The sequence below is a fragment of the Taudactylus pleione genome, unplaced genomic scaffold (assembly GCF_031769625.1).
Source record: "Taudactylus pleione unplaced genomic scaffold, aTauple2 ptg000711l, whole genome shotgun sequence".
Classification (NCBI taxonomy): Eukaryota; Metazoa; Chordata; class Amphibia; order Anura; family Myobatrachidae; genus Taudactylus; species Taudactylus pleione.
In genome coordinates this window covers 14,798,823-14,818,503 of record NW_028285113.1, presented here as the reverse complement: position 1 = coordinate 14,818,503, position 19,681 = coordinate 14,798,823, and the positions used below count along the sequence as shown (strand labels likewise).

The 19,681-nt window shown below is 44.8% G+C and overlaps 1 protein-coding gene across 1 annotated transcript in view; it reads right to left on the bottom strand.

The window, feature by feature from the left end:
- Window positions 1-19,681, bottom strand: part of ZC3H12C (zinc finger CCCH-type containing 12C) — a 129,304-nt gene that overhangs the window by 40,405 nt on the left and 69,218 nt on the right. The gene's annotated exons all lie outside the window — the stretch shown is intronic.

Genomic DNA, 19,681 nt, shown 5'->3' with positions numbered 1-19,681 from the left:
GGACATTGTGTTGGGAATGTGTGCAGAGTACTGTAAACACTAGTGGTTAAGTTGTAGGCAATGACCACTCAGGTAGCTTAACCAGGCTCTGTAGTTTATTTTGTAGTAGTGGATGTACAGCCGTACTCACTGTTACAGATATCTGGTTCTGGTAGCAGAACAGGGGTGCTGACCGATCAACAGCCAGTGACTGCCCTCTCAGTATGGGTAGCGGTGCAGGGCTCTGGAACAACGGATCAAGCAGTTAACGCTGCGAGTTTCCAGGAGTTAAGAGGAGGAAGTATGTCCTTCGCAATGTCGCTGATGCACAGTGGCAAGCTGGTGCCATGCATATGCAGATACATTATCATCACCCAACTTTGTAAGGGAATGAAGAATCCATTGAGGAGCCATTTTATTGGAGACTGAGCAGTAGCGCACTCGACTACTAATACATCAACACTCCTGCTGGTATTTGTACACCTCTAAAATAAAAAATACTGTACTAATACAGAATATTGGTTTATGATTTAAATATTGTACAGGCCAGCATTAAACCTGCTTTATAAATACTAAAAAAATTATAATAAAAATAATAATAATAACCAGACATAGGAAGTTATGTAAAAAAAAAAAAAAAAAAGAAGTGGAAATAAGCAAACTTAAGAAGAAATAAGCAAGTTGAACTATATTGGCTCAATTTGACCTAAAAGCAATAGTTCCAAAACGGCTTCTCAAACATGACCTTACTAGAAAAGCATGCATTAGCTTAAACTTGCTATGTTCGCTAATAAGGATTCTTTTTTTTTTTTATATATATATATATATATATATATATATACTTTAGTATTTACTTTAATAACCACAATATTTACATAAAAGTGAAAAAGTAAAAAGTTTAAATATATAAATATCACAAAAATAGTGAAGCTGACAGAATTCCATTAACAGATCGTGTTACTTAATTCTCTCACTATAGTTTATTTACTTCTTAAAGCAACAAAGCGAACTGCGCCATTTTGTGTGGCCTATTCATATCTGCTGACCTTGAAACCTATTCACTTTAAGTCAAACTTTTTCCGAACCTCATTCCATTTAACAAGAAAATCCTATCAGTAACTGTGTTGCCGAGCAACCAGCCTCCAGTTGCTAGGATGCAGGTCCTTTAACATACCATCATGAACGCTAATACAGAAAAAAGATTAATTTGGTACGAACAAAAGTCTGTGAAAGAGGCTGGGACATAAGTGCGTCTGGTTTACGCTCCGAGAACAATGAGGCTGCCAAAGCAATCTGGAAGCACCAACATCATTGTTTCGTAAGCCCTGAACTGTGCTTAGACTTGAGGTAGTTGATTTAATAGTGAATTGGAAATGCTCTGCAAAAACTTCAGACCAACTTTTCTGCAGCAATTAGGCCCCATCCTGTGACGGCAGATCAGTGGGTCAGTCATTCTGCACAATTAGAAGAATGTAAATTAAAAATTCTACAAGAAAATGTTATTAAAATGCAGGAAACAAAGGGGTCTGTGGAGATTTAGCTCCAAGAGAATAAAAATATAAATGTCCTAGTATAACATTTATGGCACCAGTTATTAAAATTATATTACTTCACGGGTAAAAACAATTGGAAAATTTAGATTAGAAATATAAAAAGTAAAGAAAAAAAAAAAAGTTTTCAAAACTGTAGAAACTTAAGAGCAGGTTTAAATATATTGACTTTATTGTTGGCCCACTACGGTCATCTAATATAAATAGACACAAAGTATAAGGTATATTTTTTACATTGATCTAGAAATTAAAAGTTAGCATTTTGCTGCATCTTAACGTCTTGCTGTCTGAATAAACTGCTACAGCAAACGTCTGTGTATTGGGAGGGAGTTCAGAAAATTTCAATATGAAAGCACATGAAATGTGAAACCTTATCATTAAGTCTGGGACAAACCCATTGAGCTGTTAGGCCTCTGGTCATCTTGCAAATGTGATGGCTCTGAATATATTAACCAGCATCTGTGTCCTTCTGTTTATTCCCTGTGGTAATGAGGGCAAAAGATTTACCGGCAGCTGTCTTTTAGTTTTTTAATGCTTTGCTCTCTAGCATATAAAAGAATCTAAAAGTACAAATCATAATAATCTGAAACACAAGCTGGAAAGAGAACCGCTTACTGTAACATTTAAAAAGGTAAATCACTGAAATGTTTGAATTCCAAATGGATTATGCACTGTCCCAAGTAGGACGGGTTGTGTAGGTGTTATAGATCTGGTTGTAGAATATATTTGTACTACAAGCTGACTGAACTAACCAAAGTATCAGGTCTGGCAGCCTATAATAATATATCACTATCAACATTCCAGCCAGGCTACAGGTTGCTGTAAATGTAATGTATTTGTACACTGGCAACCGCAGATAGCATAGTTCTATGGCAATGGCAGCAAGATACACAACCCTAATCAGCTAATTTGTAGGGCAAAACAATGGTACATTTATAAGGAAACATTTGATAGTCAAATCTCGAAAGATTAATGTTTATTTGGTTTATTCATTTATAGCTTGGACTAGCTAACTGCGGATATTATTATGGCAATTATTTTGCTTTTAGAACACATTAGTGTCAAGTCAGAGTGTCTAACCTGCCTAGGATTTAATTTTTTGAGGGAAAAAATAAATAAAAAAACTGTATATATTTGAATACAACTGATTTGTCATTATCTCCAATGTTGTGTGAAAATAATATTTCTTTATACAGTATTGATAGATCCTTTGTAAGATGCTGTAATTGTGTCCAGCTGGATCAATACGTGCAAATTCCCACATGATGAGATTTGCTTTGTTAAGGCCCCCATACATCAGAGATTGATTGCAGCAATTGTGCAATTTGCAATCGATTGTGTATAAAAATCTTTCCCTTTTTCAATCGATTGCAGAATTGCCACAATCGATTGAAAAAGGGAAAGATTTTTATACACAATCGATTGTAAATTGCATGATTCCTGCAATCAATCTCTGATGTATGGGGGCCTTTAGGCCCCAAATCACTTCTGCAAAATGACGCAAATTACATCCTGATGCAGGGAAGGCTACGACGTCACAAATGCCCACTTCAATAGACAGTGAAACGGGATATAAAGAGGTGGCCTACTCTCCAGGTCGCACCAAAGAGAGTAGGCAATTATGATTTACATACAATGAAGGCAGCCATTTTTTTTTTGAAAATGATCTTCATGAAAATACAGCCAATCACTAGCAGTCAGCCATATTCCTGAGGGCGGCACAACATGACACTGTATAACGGTAAATGCAGATTCTACTGAGACTGGACTAGTTGCTGTTGAACAAATAGGATGTAGGTAATCAGTACTCTTCTTTAAGCAGTGTTTTATAGCCCTGTCCATGTCACCCTGAAAATACATCATTGCAACCTGAGTTACAATGGCTGATGCTTTTCCAGATACTAAATAGCACAAAACCATAAGGCCCGGTGGCCGGCCTTTTCACACTGAGCAATTGCGGCTAGCTTTTTGTATTTTTAATACAGATGTTTTATAATATTGCTAAAAGTAACTGTATTGCAAATAAGCTTAGGGGTTGAGCAAAAATAAACACCTGCCCACAAGTTTTATTGTAGTTTTACATGTATGAGAAGAAATAAAGTCCAGACGGTCCCTAGGCCACATCCATTGCATCACTTCAGATTTACATTTTCTCTCCTGATCGTAATGACTGCACCCAGTATTACTTTAAATCTATGGGACAATCCTCTGTTTCCCATCTATAACAGCCCCTTTTCCCTCGCGCTCACAGGTCTTAAAGTGCGTCATAAATGTTTCCAACAAGCTGGTGCAGTCAACAAAGTTATATGTGTACGAGACAAGTTAGCAATGTCCCAACTCCACATACAGCAGAACGGAATATGCTAAATAACATAGCAGCACAATGGACGGTAACAATCAGGGCAAAGTACAGAGACATGCGGCCGACGACAACATGAAATGGTAAACTAGCAAGAATCAGGGCTGGTGGCAAAAAGAGACCGAAGTCCATAAACAATCTGGGAGGTATCCAAATCGGATCCCTCCTAGCTCCCCCCACGGCACGCGTACTGCTGCCCATGCGCAGAAGGACGCCAAAGGGACATCTGGGTCATAAATCCGGAAGTCCCTCTATCGCAAAGCTCAGCTATTAGCGGGAGAGCTGTCCTTATCACTTTTCTAGGTACATATCAGCGATATTATCGCCGGTATGTACTCGATAATGGGTGGTACAGTATGTACGGCATTGCGGATGTGACGCTTAGTACACCCTGCATGAAGAGGACAGGTATTAAATATATATATATTAATCATGGGCATGCATGTGCAGCGGGCCCCCTCATCCGAGCAGCAGGCCCCACCACATCTTACTTTGTGCTGGCAGCGGCTCCCTCCTCTGCGGCGCCATCTTCCCAGTGATATTCAAGAAAATGGCAGATGCGCACAATAGAGCAAAGGCATTGGAGCGCAGTGCCAGAGTCTTTGCTTTCACTGTGCAGCATCATCTCCTCCAAAGAAGTCACTGGAAAATGGAGCCACGGAGGAGGGACCCACATACTGGCACGAGGTAAGTACTACACTGGGTGCAGGGTGTGTGGTTCAGGGCCCCCGTAGACCCAGGCCTGCACCCATTATAAATGCGATTATGATACTAACATATAATAGTCACCAATTGTCCCTAACTTTCAGGCACATAGTGTTCCCACTAGCTTGTTTTAACGGGGTGCAGCACCCTGGCCAAGTTTAAAAGGGTAAAATGGGCCCTGCCCTTTTAGCAGCGCTAAAACAGCATGCCCTGAGCCTTTCCCACCCACGGGACACAGTGTCCCGTGGGTGGGAAAAGCATGCCCACGGCATCTATTTACTGTGAAGGGAGAGCAATTGGAGGCGTGTCCCTATGACATGCCCCTCCCCAGCCACACCCCCTTTTTGGGAGCGCAAACACTCCCTGCCAGCACCCCCAGCGCCCTGCCTGCACTCTAGCGGGAACACTAGGGAGAGTCCAAAAGTTTAGTGGTTTGTCTCAAAGTTTTTCATCCCTATTTTGTAATAATGAAAAACAATATGTAGTACAATCCCAGTTCTGTATTATGACTGCAAATTTCATTATCTGTTAATATTCTCTGACACACCAAAAAATAAAACACTGTATTCAGAATTAAAAAGTTTGGTCTACATTCGCCAAAGACTGGACATTTTTAGGCCATATATCCTCTTTACCGTTTTCCCTCTAGCAATGGGCTTGTGAATGAGCAGTACATACTGCATGTATGTACTGCAACTCAGCTGGTATGAAGTCCCAAAGGCCATCATATCCTGATGCCGGCAGCCTGAAGAGAGAAGATCCCGACAGGGCAGGTGAGTACCCTATCCCAACCCTCCCTTAGTGGTGCCTAACCCTAACCTCCCCCCTAGTGCCTAACCTCCCCCCGGGGGTGCCTATCCCTAACCCCCCGTTACTGCACCCCAAACCTATCCCTACCGGGGGGTGCCTACCCCTAACCTCCCTCCGGGGTTGCCTAACCATAGGGGTTATGGTTAGGCACCCCTAGGGGGGAGGGTTAGGGGCGCCTAATCCTAACCCTCCCCCTAGGGGTGCCTAACCGTAACCCCCCAAAAAAACTTAACTCTAACCCCGCTATGCTCCCTAAACCTAAACCTCCCCCCCAAGGCTAACGCTAAGGGCGCCCCGGACTTACCTTGTTCTGCCTGGCATCCTTCGGCGTTCCAGCGTCAGGATTAAGATAGGAGTCAGTATTTTGACGCCTCTTTAAGTCCCTTGCCGGGATTTAGATGTCAATATTGTGACCTCTCATAACTACAGCTCGCTCAGCTGTACTGGTTAGATACACATGCAGTCTACCGGTACTGAGGATGTATCGCAGCAGTGCCTGTATTGTAAATGAGGGTTATCGATTGTCTATAGTGAAGACACCAAACAACACGCACCTACAAAATGCACTGCTCTAATGATCACAGGAATATGGCTGATCACATAATACATTTTGAAGAAAGGTGCTAATGCAATTTAGGCTATGCACAAACATTTTGTAAGAAATAGCAGCAGGGGCCTCTTCTGATTTGTCGCAGAGATCAAAAATCAATGAAGTCATGGCCAAAAAATAAATATTCCAGCATTTCAAAAAGTTTCACAGTAGTCTGACATTCTAAGTCCAGCTGACAGAGCACCTGAAATCAGAAACTTGGGAAATATTGAATAAACCATTGAATCAAATAATGCCGGCCTTTGGGCTGCCCCCTCCGGGAGATGGCAGCCAGATCGGCACTGCGGAAGGGTGTACGGCGGCAGAGGTAGACTGTGCTGGAGTCATAGCGTCATCGTGGCCCTGTCTTCCGCTAGACAATGCTGCGATGACTGACATTGTGAAGCGTGGGGAGGCCACAATGACGCGAATCGACGCATCCGAGTGAAGCAGGCGGCTCTGGGAGACTTGCCCACTTTTACGGGAGGCTGGGAGTGCCACTCGATTCTCCCAACCGTTCTGGGACAGTAGGCGAGTATGCATCATATCATAACTGTGTGATTAATATTATCAGATAAGTACAAGGTATTTTGCAATAGTCTATTTGCCTTTTCATGGGTCTTATGGATTATTTTTTGGGAGTTTTTACTTAAGAATCTGTGATTTCTGTGCATCAAAGTCCCATTCACACACTCAGAATATTTACTAACAGGGTGCAAAAGTGCAAGCGTACAGTAACCAATAACCACCAATCAGTATTAGAGATGTGCGGTTCGGTTCTCCAGAAATCCAAATCCACCTGAATTCCGTTAATCTGGACAGATCCGAGTCGCGGTTCTGATCTCCTGGGGAGATCCTGACAGATCAGAGTCGGGGTTCTGATCTTCCCACGGTTCGGAATTCGGATTTTAAATCCAAATTTAGGGTTTTGGATTTCAAAAATTACATGATTTTAAGTGGGATGTAAAAAAATTTTTTTTTTTTTAAACCCAGTTCCAAAATCAAATCCAAAACATGAAGATGAATCCAGATCCAAAACCAAAACACAGGGGTCAATACACATCTCTAATCGGTATTAATCTTTGACCGTTCTATTACAAGTACAGTAATAAAAGCAAAGACCTGTTTGTTTGCTATTGGTTAGTAATAAAAGCAAAGACCTGTTTGTTTGCTATTGGGTTACTGTACATTTGCACATTATTATTACATCATTCCATCAAGTAGCAGTTTCAGACACACGGGGATGCAATACAACTCAGTTACATACATCCCAGCAATTTTAATGTGCAAAAATGACAAACGACTAAATTTGTAAAAACACACATTTGCCAGTCTTTGTAAACACAAATGCAACTTGGTAAACATTCAGATAACAACCCTATAGCATAAAAGTTTCCCATAAACACCGCTCAATATTTGCTGAGCATTGTATAAGGTAAAACAGTTATGAGACAGATGCCAATATAGCCTTTTTAATTTGGGTTCATCTGGAGTTTGCAAAATGGAAATATAAAGGTTTTGCATGAAAGATTTTGGAGTATCCTAAGTAAACCAGGTATCCCATCACAAAATATACAGTATCTTAATATAGGATGTAGTTTTAGAGACCAGCGACCGGCGGCCGACGGAATCCAGGAGGACACGTGCCCGAACGAAAGCTGGGGTGTCTGAACGGTTAGCCGCGTGGTTATAGGTTTAGAAAGTCAAGAAAGACATATAGAACAAATCATATTATAAGCAGATATGTATTTTTAGATCCGGGGACAAAATACTAAATCTACTGGCCCCGTAGCAAAATCAGCTTCCAGCTACCATTTATCAAGTGAGGGCTGTAAAATAATTGCTACAATCTGATTGGTTGTATGGGCACCTTCTCCACCTGTCCTCTTTAAAAGGTTTGATACATCTCCCAATAACCGCCCAAATGTGATACTCCTTGCAGGAGTAATATCACAATACCCACAACACCACATTGTTGGGCCATGGATTACAACTGCAGTGATCCATCTCTTTGCAGCCTGCATTGCACTGGCGGATCTACAGTATAATGGGTGCAGGGTGTGCTGTGCACACGGGGCCTATACCGCACACCCGGAACCCCTTATAGTATACTTCTCTGTCTGGGCTCCCGCGTGGTGCTGCTCAAATCACTGGGAAAATGGTGCTGCTGGAGATTTGCAGATGCGCAGTATAGATAACACCGGGAATATGGTGCACGCGCATTATACTCTGGCATTGCATCTACTGCTCGCAACTGCAACACAAAGAGAGGAGGGGGGCCACACAGAGGCAGCACTCGGGCCCCTCCTTTCTTAACCTGTCCCTGCTGCATTGGTTAGGTTGGGTACGGGATGCCGGTGTTCGGGATCCCAACGGTCAAAATCCAAACACGGCATCCCGACAGGGTTAGGATACTGACACCTGGCGGTAGGTATCCTAACCCTCCCCCTACCCTAACCCTCCCAGATGCATGAACCTAATCTCCATTCCTAGTGCCTAACCCTAACCCTCTCCCTAATACCCAACCCTAACCGTAACCCTCCCCCTACCCTGCTACTGACCTTCAGGATGCCGGGATTCTGACAGGTGTCGGGATTCCAGCACCGGCAACCCCTGTGCCAGGACATTGAACGTTTCCCGCTAGGTCTTTCCGTACATATGAAAAGCTGCTTGTCTTTTTATCCTACTCCTAAATCTTTGCAGTCAACCTTGGAACTTGCTAACAAATCTGGGAGTAGATTCCCAGGAGAAAAGACAGGAGCATGTTTATTTATATACATATTCCTCTGTGCATACTTCCATTTCTTCTACAATCTTCAACCTATTCCAAGCACCAATCAGGACAATGCGGTGCAAACTGGGGCCTCTAAATTAATACTGGGGGGAAAATAACACAGCAACACTTTGCTTTCTTTCTTTTCAACCTTTTATTTTTGAAACACAGGAGTACAGAGGAGAAAAAAAAAAAAAAAAGAGTGTAAAATAACGTATAAGTCAAACAAACAAGAAAAGGAACATCCAGTAAGCCCGGACAGTTCCATTATGAGAGCAAACCATTGAAATGCAGTGACTTTCCCATTTTACATCTCTGCAACAGAAACCTAAATGAAAATCAATAGGTCAAGATCATCTGTCAGACAAATATTGAAGCCATAACAAGCATTAAAAACAATATAAGGCAAGAGTGGGAAAAGGGGCAGTGGGAACAATGAGAGGAAGAGTAAAATAACAATAAAAAACACATCAAGAGCAGTATTAAGGGGTCCCCACCATGGAAGAATTATGGAACAAACCAGGGACTCCATACCTGATATTTGCGAAGAGAGTCATTTAAACAGGAGGTATATATTCCATAGATGAATCATACCACAGCCTGTTGACTAGAACTTCACAAATGGGGATGTTCAAGCCAGTTTATTCACTGGCTTGGACACTCAACACAAGGGCCCATGCAGCAGAAGGGTCTCTAGACACAGTGCAGGAGGTAATCTGCGTCATAAGATTTACCACCATAGACCAAAACTGTTGAAACACAGGACATTCCCACCAAATCTAGAAGAATGTGGTCACTAGGCCACAGTTACGCCAACATTGGCCAGACGAATGCAGATACAAGTGATGTATCCTGTCAGGAGTCATGTACCATCAAGTATATACTTTAAAAGGTTTCCCAAATACTAAAATTAATAGGAGTCCTCCTACTTTTAATGTGAGACAATCCCTGGTCATCCAACTCCAGCCCAAGGTTATGTTCCCATGCTACCTCAAAAGATTCTTGCGGAGCTAGGATATAGTGAAAAACCGCAGATATAGCACTCGCACACACAGGGGCGTCTTAAGAGAGGAGGGGGCCCGTGTGCACTCCCTGTGCGGGGCCCCCTCCTCTCTCCCCGGTGGCCGGCAGCCGACTGATGCGGCTAGCCAGCCACCGGAGCCTTAGTAGACTCCGGGCACTAGAGTGTGCCTGGAGTCTACTGCGCATGCGCAGAACGCCGGAAAATGGCCACGGCGGCCATTTTTCTGGCATTCTATGCATGCGCAGTAGGCTCCTGGCACACTCCATTATAGATACGCCACTGCACGCACACCATGGAATACAGGCACAGATGCTCAAAAGGTGAAAGTTTACAAAGTGTCAGGGAGCGACATTGGGTATGTATGAAGTGACTAATCTGTAAATAGGGATAATTGATAGTCGAGGGGAGGTAGTAAAGTCCAGCAAGTCAGCAAAGTGGCAAACTGGCCAGAGACACACACAAAGCATGTAACCCCAGCCAAGCGCCACAGCAAGGCCATCCTACTGGATAATCCCAGGGGGAATAGAGAATGCTTCTATTGGGAATGAGTAGTACATTAGTGAGAATAGACTGCTCGCTACATCCCAAGACATCAGTGTAAATTGGACAGAGTGGTGGGTGTAAGCGGAGGCTGGTCTGTAGTTACGTGGCAATCAGGGGAGGAACCAATCTCCCATATCTGGGGATAAGGCGTTTTTCAATATCAACCCATTTCTTTATATAAGAGTGAGAGTGCCATGAAATAATGTGGCTCAACTGGATTGCATAATAGTAATTCTCAACAGAGGAAGTCCCAATCTACCACCATCTGTTGATTTCGACAAAGTCAATCGGCCTCTTACGACCCCAAATGAAGTTTCCAAACAAAGTGCAAGGACTGTAAAGCATCTGCAGGGACAAGAACAGGAAGGGTTTGGAACAAATATATAAGTCTGAGAAGACCATTCATTGTCACTACGTTAAGCCTACCAATCCAAGATACTATGTATACAGTGAATCCCAGGTCAATAAGTCCTGTTGAAGCCTCTGTTGATTTGTATGGTACAATTAGGAGTAACGTTTAGTGATACAGGGGTGATGTCAGTGGGCCGGCTTCTGACGGGAGGCGTTCCCGTGGGAACGCCCCCGTCAGGGAGGCACGCCCCCGGCACGCCTACCAAAGGGGGCATGCTGTCAATCAACATTGACAGCACGCCCCCTTTGATCGGACACAACGAGCGAAGGACTTTCCTTCGCTCGTCGCGTCTGGCGCATGCGCACGACGGAGCTCCCTCCGTCGTGCGCATGCTCAGTCCATAACATCGACCCACTTGCGAGCGGACAGCCGCTCGCGAGTGGGTCTGAATCAGGCCCTGTATTCATTATCAGAGTCTTAATCATATGAACCTTAACAATTACATATTACCTTAATATATTTACTGAGGTCCCATCAGTCATGTATGTATTGATTGGTCCCTACCCCAAGACTGGTGCACCAATGCACACCCCCAGATTTATCTTGGATAGTTAAACCCCTTGTAAAACCCATAAAATCTTAAAGTGCGCACACACGGTACGACTTTGCAGGACGATATGAATGATAACGATATCGATCATATCATTATCGTTCATATCGTCCATTTTTTGCCCGCTTCCAACCCCCAAAGAACAGACGATGCGCGGGCACGGATGGTCGATAACGACCATCGCCCGTGCATGCAGTCCAACTTTCCAACCTGGTCGATATCGACCAGGTTACTATAGGGACCTCGTTACAGTCGTTTGGGGGTTGGTGGTGTGCTGGATGATCAATATCGATCATCCAGCACATGTAGGACAATCAGACAACGATATCGTTATCGTTGTCTGATCTGACCATGTGTATGCACCATTAGATTCTTTACGTATTCCTTTATAAAATTACTCCCTTCATAAGGGATACACTGATCTGGATTGTTGCAGATATCTTCTTAAAACTAAGTCAATTTGTATCATTGGCCCTCATTCAGAGCCGCTCGTTAGCGGCAGTACGCTCGTTCCGAGCGATGTTTGCACATCTGCGCATGCGTACGGTTTTTAGTACGCATGCGCGAACCAGTCAGTGCGGCCAAAAATCGTTGGTACGCAATATAGCGAGTGCCTGCTATTTTGAATGACAGAATGAGGCGTATGTGGGTGGTAACAGGGGAAGGTGCTTGAAAATGGGGAGTGGAGATCCGAACGCAGGCGTGCTTAAAGGTCAAAACGGGCGTTTTATGGGTGTGAATATTTAAAACAGCAGCGTCATTGTTCACGTCACTGGGTTATTTTATAGCCAGAACTGCTCGCAAATTTGTGGTAGCAAACACCAACCACAAGAATAGCGAGCAGTTCATACGCTGGTCGATGTACTCGATTAATCTAATAAATAGCGGACATGACGTAGGATGCGAGCGGCCAGGGGGCGTTTTTAACAAATAAACGAGCGTATGTTTTGCTCGCTCGTTCAGACTTAGAGGTGTGAACAGACTACAATGTGCGTACGGATCATTTGAATAGCCACCCCTTGTTTTTAAACGAACGACCGCAAATAGCGAACGGCTCTGAATGAGGGCCATTGTCCCAACTAACTTAATCCTAAAATGTACCCAAATTTGTAATTTAACATATGCAGTGTGCAATTTGTCATAGATCAACTCAAGTCATTGAAAATCTGTGTGTCAGATCTTAAGTACCAAATTATCGGTTATTTTTCTTTACATCCTCAGAGTAACTTTAAGACAAAATCACTAGTCAGTCATTGGCGCGATGTCTAAATTATTCATAGTTGCTGAGTGTCAGGAAGACTCCCTAAAATAGCAGCGATCTCCCTGACGAGACTAAAGATGGGTACACACTCAACGATATGTAGTCCGATTCCACAAGGATATTCTCTCCAGTGGTTCCTCCATGGTGAGAAGAGTGACCAGGGCGTATGCACTTACCGCATGCCGGCTGCCGTCGCCGCCAATATCGTGATGTTGTCACTCTCCTCTCACCATGGAGGAATCACTGGAGAGAAGAATAAGGATAATGTATGCTGCAAAAAAATGGGCGCCGGTCTTCAGTACACTGATGCCTACATGAGTGGCTGTGTGCCCAAGGAAGTTTGATGAATTACAGGTGAATTGGGCCCAAGAACGTGTGCCAAGTTACTTGAGTTATGTCCTACATTACAGGGCATGTGTGTTGCATGATAGAGTGTGCTTGCTTCATTACAGTAGATGTGTGCTGCTTACACAGGGGATCTGGCCCCAAGAATAACTGCTGCACTATAGGGGATGTGTGACGAATTGCATGAACCTGATGAAGGGCAGAGGTTACGGAGGGTTATTTAAGATGTTAATAAATAATAGAGTGCAGCATATTTTTAATGCACATTCACACCTATGGTAAAACATCTCATGTTAGTGGGTTAATAGGCTAAAGAGCAGACTTCTTGGCCATCTGTGCAGGCTCTGTGACCATTGCAGATTTATTTATTTTTTTACTTTTATTTAACAATGTACATGGCATGCAAAACAAATACTTTTTCAAAGTGCAGCCTCCTATCCCATCTGCACCAAACCCCATTATTTAGCTTTTATATCACTCAGAAAATAAAGGACCATCGGAGAGGTCATACTTTTTCAAAAGTAAGCAACTATGAAGACATTATGGAATTCTTGCCTATCTCTCGTAACAGCTGGGAAGCACCCGATCGTGTGGCACTCCCAGCCGCCCCGTAAGAGAGGGCAAGTCTCCCAAGCCAGTCACCACCCGCCCAAAGCCTCCCACTTACCAAGCAAAGTAGGCAGTCTGGGCAGCGGATGATGCGGTTTGCACTGAATTGCGCCATCGTGTGCGTGTCCTCCACTTCACAATGCCGACAACTGTGACACAGTGTAAAGAGGATGGGACCATGATGATGCAATCCTAAACATTACCCCCCCCCCCCCCTCCTCCCTGTGCGGAGCCGACCTGGATGCTAGGAAGTCGGCAAGTATCTTGGGCCTGACGCAGACGCTGCAGTATCGCGGGCTATTCTGATCATACTGAAACACCAACTTGAAGCAGCGCCAATCTGTCTCAGTGTGTATTTAGACACACCATTGGTCACTCCATCTGAACATGGCGGCCAGTGTCAGTGCTACTGCGTGTTTAGACCCGTGTCTGGATGTCCTCCCCCGTCACCTCCAGAAACACCCAAATTCCTTCTTCATCTCCCTGCAATAACTATCAGGACTCATGCGCAGTGTTGAACGCATGCGCAGTACTTATAGCAGCGCCCAACTGCGGGCATATTGGCATTGCTTGTCATTGGCTCTGAATCAGGCCCTATGTGTCTGATGATCATCTAATTGGTCTGATTATTTGACATGGGCAGTCTTCCCATAATATTGTCCATCACTTATCCACAGGAAATTCTCTTTTTGTTTTATTTCTACACATATGGAGGTCACCCCAGATACTGGTCCTTCACATGGCCTCATACCTTACAGGCGTTCAAAGGCAGAAACAAATTTGGGGAAAAAGCGTCTTCATTACAACATGCCATTTCCAGATGAAAACACTTTGTAGACAGACAGTACATAACTTCCGATTTCAATGTCAATAAACCATTATCTCTCCTCCTAAAACATCTGAAGGGGGCTATCCACTACCAGATCTGAAAACAACTGCACGATTACAACATTGTAATCGTGCAGTCGTTTGTCAGTTGTGTGATGAGCCTGCACTGAACGAGCAGTCATTCAGTGCAGGGTCATCATCTGGAAACATGCTGAACCTGATGATATCGTCAGGTTGACCAGCATGTTGGAGAGATCATAGATGTCTAAACGACCAGCGGGCACGCACATCGCTGGTCGCTTTAGACATTTTTGCAAACGATTTGCGAACGATCAAACGATCGTTATCATTCAATCGTTCATAAAAATCGCTAAGTGGATACCCCCCTTTAATCTCTCCTTCATTCTAATCATCAAATATAGACCCAAGTATTAAACAGAAAAAAAAAAGCTAAAATAAAAATCTTAGATTCCAGGAGGTTTTGTAGGCATATTAGTCATTGTTGCATTTATGAGGTTAAGGCCCTGAGGAGAGATCATGATGTTAGATCTCCCATAGCCACCTGTAAGTACAACTATCACTGTTCTGGCCTTCCAGTATCTGACCGTAGCAGAGCTGTATCAAACTTTCTGAATAGGACCAGTGGAGAAGTTGCCCATAGCAACCAATCAGCTGCTAGCTAGCATTTTACAGAAAAGGCGGAATTCAATTGATTACGCGGTCCGGATCTCCTGTCTAAAGTGACAGGAGATCGCGGGCCGCTATTCAATTGCTGCCATTCTTCGCGCTGATCACGCCCATAGAGGTCAAGTTTAGCCACGTAAAGCAGCTAAACCCGACCAAAGTGCTGGGCGCGATCGCGAAAAAGTGATATTTGGGCACCCAAACATGTCACTTTTCACACATTTCAGCTCTCATCCCCCTGGGGCTGCGAGCTGAAATGTAGCGCTTGGCAGCTGATCGCGCCCGACAAGAGCAAGAATAGAATAGCTCCGTCGGGCGCGATAGGGGATGAAAACAATTGAATTCCGCCCAATGATAGCTAGAAGTAAAATTGGTTTTTATGGGAAACTTCACTTTAAAAAAGTTTGATATATCGCTCCCTCGACTCCTCCTTCTCTATTAGTTTACACTCTAAACCGAAGGTATACTGTGAGTCTACTTTCACACAACGGTTTTGTCTGTCTGAAAAAAAAACGGTCAGGTATTTTTCCAAGGATCAGTCACTTCACAAGCAATGGTTTGTGCCGTGTGTAATGTTAATGTCGTGTGTTTTCAATCTCTTATCAGTTTTTAAAACTGAAGACCGTGGATGGCATCCGTCCTAGTCAGTGGTTATCACGGCATTCGTGCAGTGTGAACGGCCTCATGTATTTATAACTTCCACTGAAATTAAACAACGGACAAATCAGTCGTGTGTGAAACAGCCCTAAGGACTGAAAATACTGGTCTATTTACTAAGCCTTGGATGGAGATAACGTACCAACCAACCAGCTCCTGTCATTTTTCAAACACAGCCTGTGACATGGCTGTTAGGAGCTAATTGGCTGGTACTTTATATCCGTTGACTTTATCTCCATCTAAGGCTTAGTAAATAGACCCCTTAGTTTAAAAGTCCTGCGGTGAAGAGTCCCTGTAATGATATGCGGTGCTGAGGGAAAAGGGGCTGCTCCAGGTGACAAGCGCACACAGCTTGATTTTACTGCTTACTTGCCTACTCTCCCGGGAATGTCTGGGAGGTTTACGAATCTCTGATGGCCCTATCGGATGCCCGGAAGAGAGGGCAAGTTCCCTGGAGGCTGTCCACTTCCCAGGATAAGTGGACGTTCCTCGCGGCCAATGCCATGATTCAGCGCGATAATCATGGCAATGTATCGCTGATGATGCAATCATGCCGTCACCCCTCCCACCCGTACACCCAGGAATGGGATAGCCGCCGGTGCAAATCCCGGCAAGAGTGAGGTAAATACTCTAACCCTCCCCTCCCTAACCCGCCTTTAGGGGTGCCTAACCCTAACCTCCCCCCCTAGCCCCTAACCCGCCCCTTAAGTGCCTAAACCTAACCCCCCACCCCGCTCCCTAAACCTAACCATCTCGGGGGGTGCATAACCCTAACCTCCCCCATGGGGTGCCTATCCCTAACCCTAACCCTCCCCCTGGGGGGTGCCTAAACCCAAGTTCCCCCGGGGTGCCTTAAACCTAACCCTCCCCCCCCGCGCGGCTAACAGAACGGGTGCCCGTACTTGCCTCGATCGGGCCCGCTGCGTTATGTATTCCGGCATCGGGATTATCTTGACGCCTCTCATAACTCCTTAGCCGGCATTCCTTGCATATAACTGCATCCCGTACACCCACACCACTGATCTGGCCAGCAGAAAGTCAGCAACTATGCTTTAGTGTTTACAAAATGGGTCCTGAATAGGTCAGAAAATATATTACAATAAGACAGGTAAAGCTGATTTGAAGAAAAGCATTTCTGAATCCGAAGGAACATCAATATAGTTCCTTAGCCTTCTTGGTTATGCCAAATAAAACACACAGATATATTCAGTAGCATAACTAGCTTGTTACGGACACTGATGTAACATCTTTCTCCATGTGTGACACCACAGCACCTATTTTGTATTATTGGTCACGGTTGCAGGTGGAAGAGTTACGGACCAGCCAGTAAATTACTTGCCGATAGTTGTCAATGTGGGATGAAGAGATCACAGCACAGAAGATTAGAGTATAAAGGCTAGAGGTTAGAAGGAGCAACAGAGTTCTGTGGATACCACAGGCAGCATATGGTTTGGGTTACATAGGGCAGATGGCAGACCCTCCAACATGATCCCCTTCCACATTCCACCTAGTGCAAAATGCTCTGCTCCCGAAATGCCCACTTAATATCCTATTGCAGTTACCTGGGCTGAAATCATGTTAATATCCCTTTCAGACATACAACCCGGGAAATTTCCTGCTCAAACCTGGGAATTTCTCCTGTGAAAAATCCCAGGTATTTGGTCTAGACCCCCCTTTCACACTACACTGTCTACCCGAAAATTCCCGGGTAGACCCCTTTCAGACAAGAGCAGGGTTTTTGAGAGTTTTAGACAGTTTTATTAAAGTGGACGGTAAGGCGCAGAGGGAACAGGTGGGGAAAGTGACAGAGGGACAGGTGGGGAAAGTGACAGAGGGACAGGTCACTGAAAAAATCTGCTCCTACTCCCTCCCCCCCCCCCCCCAGCCCCTCTCCCGTATGCAGCATGTGTGAAAGAGCAGAGCAGTCTCCCTGTACCTGTAGTTTCCCAGCGCAGCTCCGTGCAGCAGTGAGAGTACGGGGAGGCTGTAATCTCTCCCTCCACTTCTGCCTGGTGACAGCCAGAAAGTTCCCCCGCTGGGGCTGAGGACAGAGAGCCGCTGATCTCAGTGCTGCCGCCGCTGAGTATGGGAAGGGGGGGAGGTGCGGTCGCTGTTACCGGCGGCGCTGCTACTGCCGGTAATTATAGGGAAGGGGGGGCGCTGCTCTCAGTGCTGCCGGCGCTGTATGGGAAGGGGGGAGGTGCGGGCGCTGTTACCGGCGGCGCTGCTACCGCCGGTAATTACAGGGACAGGGGGGGCGCTGCTCTCAGTGCTGTCAGCGCTGAATATGGGAAGGGGTGCGGTCGCCGTTACCGCCGCTGGTGCCGCCTCCCCAGTGGCTCAGTCGGAGCAAGGGCCAATCAGAAACTGCCTGGTGCAGCCCAGGAGTAAAATCCCCGGGTTGCACCATTCACACTAGACCAGGGTAGTCTTCCCGGGACTTAAGTCCCGGGAAATACCCTGGTCGATTGCAGGGGCGGCTACCCGGGAACGTGTCCCGGGTAGGTACCTTTCACACAGACATGAGACCCGGGAATTTTGGCCGTGGCAGGCCAATATCCCGGGAATCTCAGTATGTCTGAAAGGGGTATAACTGAGGTATAACAGCAGCAACTAAAGCAATTAATACTGTAAATTCAGCCCCGTTTACTGCAATAGTAAACAGCATTCTGTGCCTGCAGGAAGGGATCTTGTTGGAGATTCTGAGAGGAGTATCTCCTGTCTATACAATATTTTGCATAAAACATAATAAAAGTGGTACCAAGCTTGCTTCCTCTATTGCTTATAGTTGCAAATATCTGTATACGATTTCCAGAAGGCACTCTAAGCACGGGTTGCTATATACCTTCAACACGATAATACCACTAAGGAGAATCCTCACTACATATTTAGTGTATTTAAATACTTTGTTTTTACAGTATATAGGCCAAGATTTATTAACAAGTGATATTCTTGCTATCACGTGTTGCTAATCTTAAGTGGTACTCCAACCAATCAGCTCCTAGCTGTTATTTTTCACACACATGACAGGAGTTGATTGGTTGGAGCATCATTTAAGATTAGTAACACGTGATAGCAAGAATATTACATGTTGATAAATCTGAACCATAGAATAATGACACTTACTAATGTTTATATTTAACACAGAGAACATAACAGAGGGCACCATGCTACTAAAGGAGATCTGCAAACATAAAAAAAAGCCATACTCTATATATGATAACTATTCAAAATCAGGGACACAAATATATTCAGATTGTTAACTACATGGAGCAGTAACTTGCTCCATAGGGTTTGCTTATGTTTGAAGCTCTTTCAAAGACCATGGGCCTCATTCAGAGATGTACACAATCTCCGATGGTGGGTGGACGGGAAGCAGTCGGGAAGCCGACAGACAAAAACCCGACCGTCGGCTTCCCGAATGTCTAATCCCGGCAAGTGTCTAATGACAGGGGTCAAAATCCCTTACGCCGGGAGCCCGACACCTGTCAGTAGACTTACACCGGGAGCCCGACACCCAGCTTACCGATCGAAGGTAAGCCGGGCGTGGAAAGCTGCGGGCAGGGGGGGTGGAGGATTAGGTTAGGGTCTCCCGGGCGGGTGGGGGGCTTGGACTTAGGGTTAGGCATCCCTTTTTACAGATTTTACAGACTGAGAAAGAAAATCATTCTGTGTCAAAAGCTACGTAAAGAATCTGAATAGATTTTACATATCCAAGGATCTTAAAGAATACAGTTCAATTTGTCGGTGACTCCTACTGGTCTACTTATACACTGGTGTTATACACATTTCGGTCAGATGAATGATTATCGAAGCATCTGCGGCCACTGCTGTGTATTTGTATGCAGTTACTTGGATCTGCGAGGCCGCTAGTGGGCGTCTCAATATATTTTCCTAGGCGGCTGTAGCATTAGCATGGTTTTGCACGACAGCTGCCTACAAAATCGCAGTTGTTAATGCATAAGCGTCCACATCCCGATCAGGTCCTTGCACCTGGGCAGGT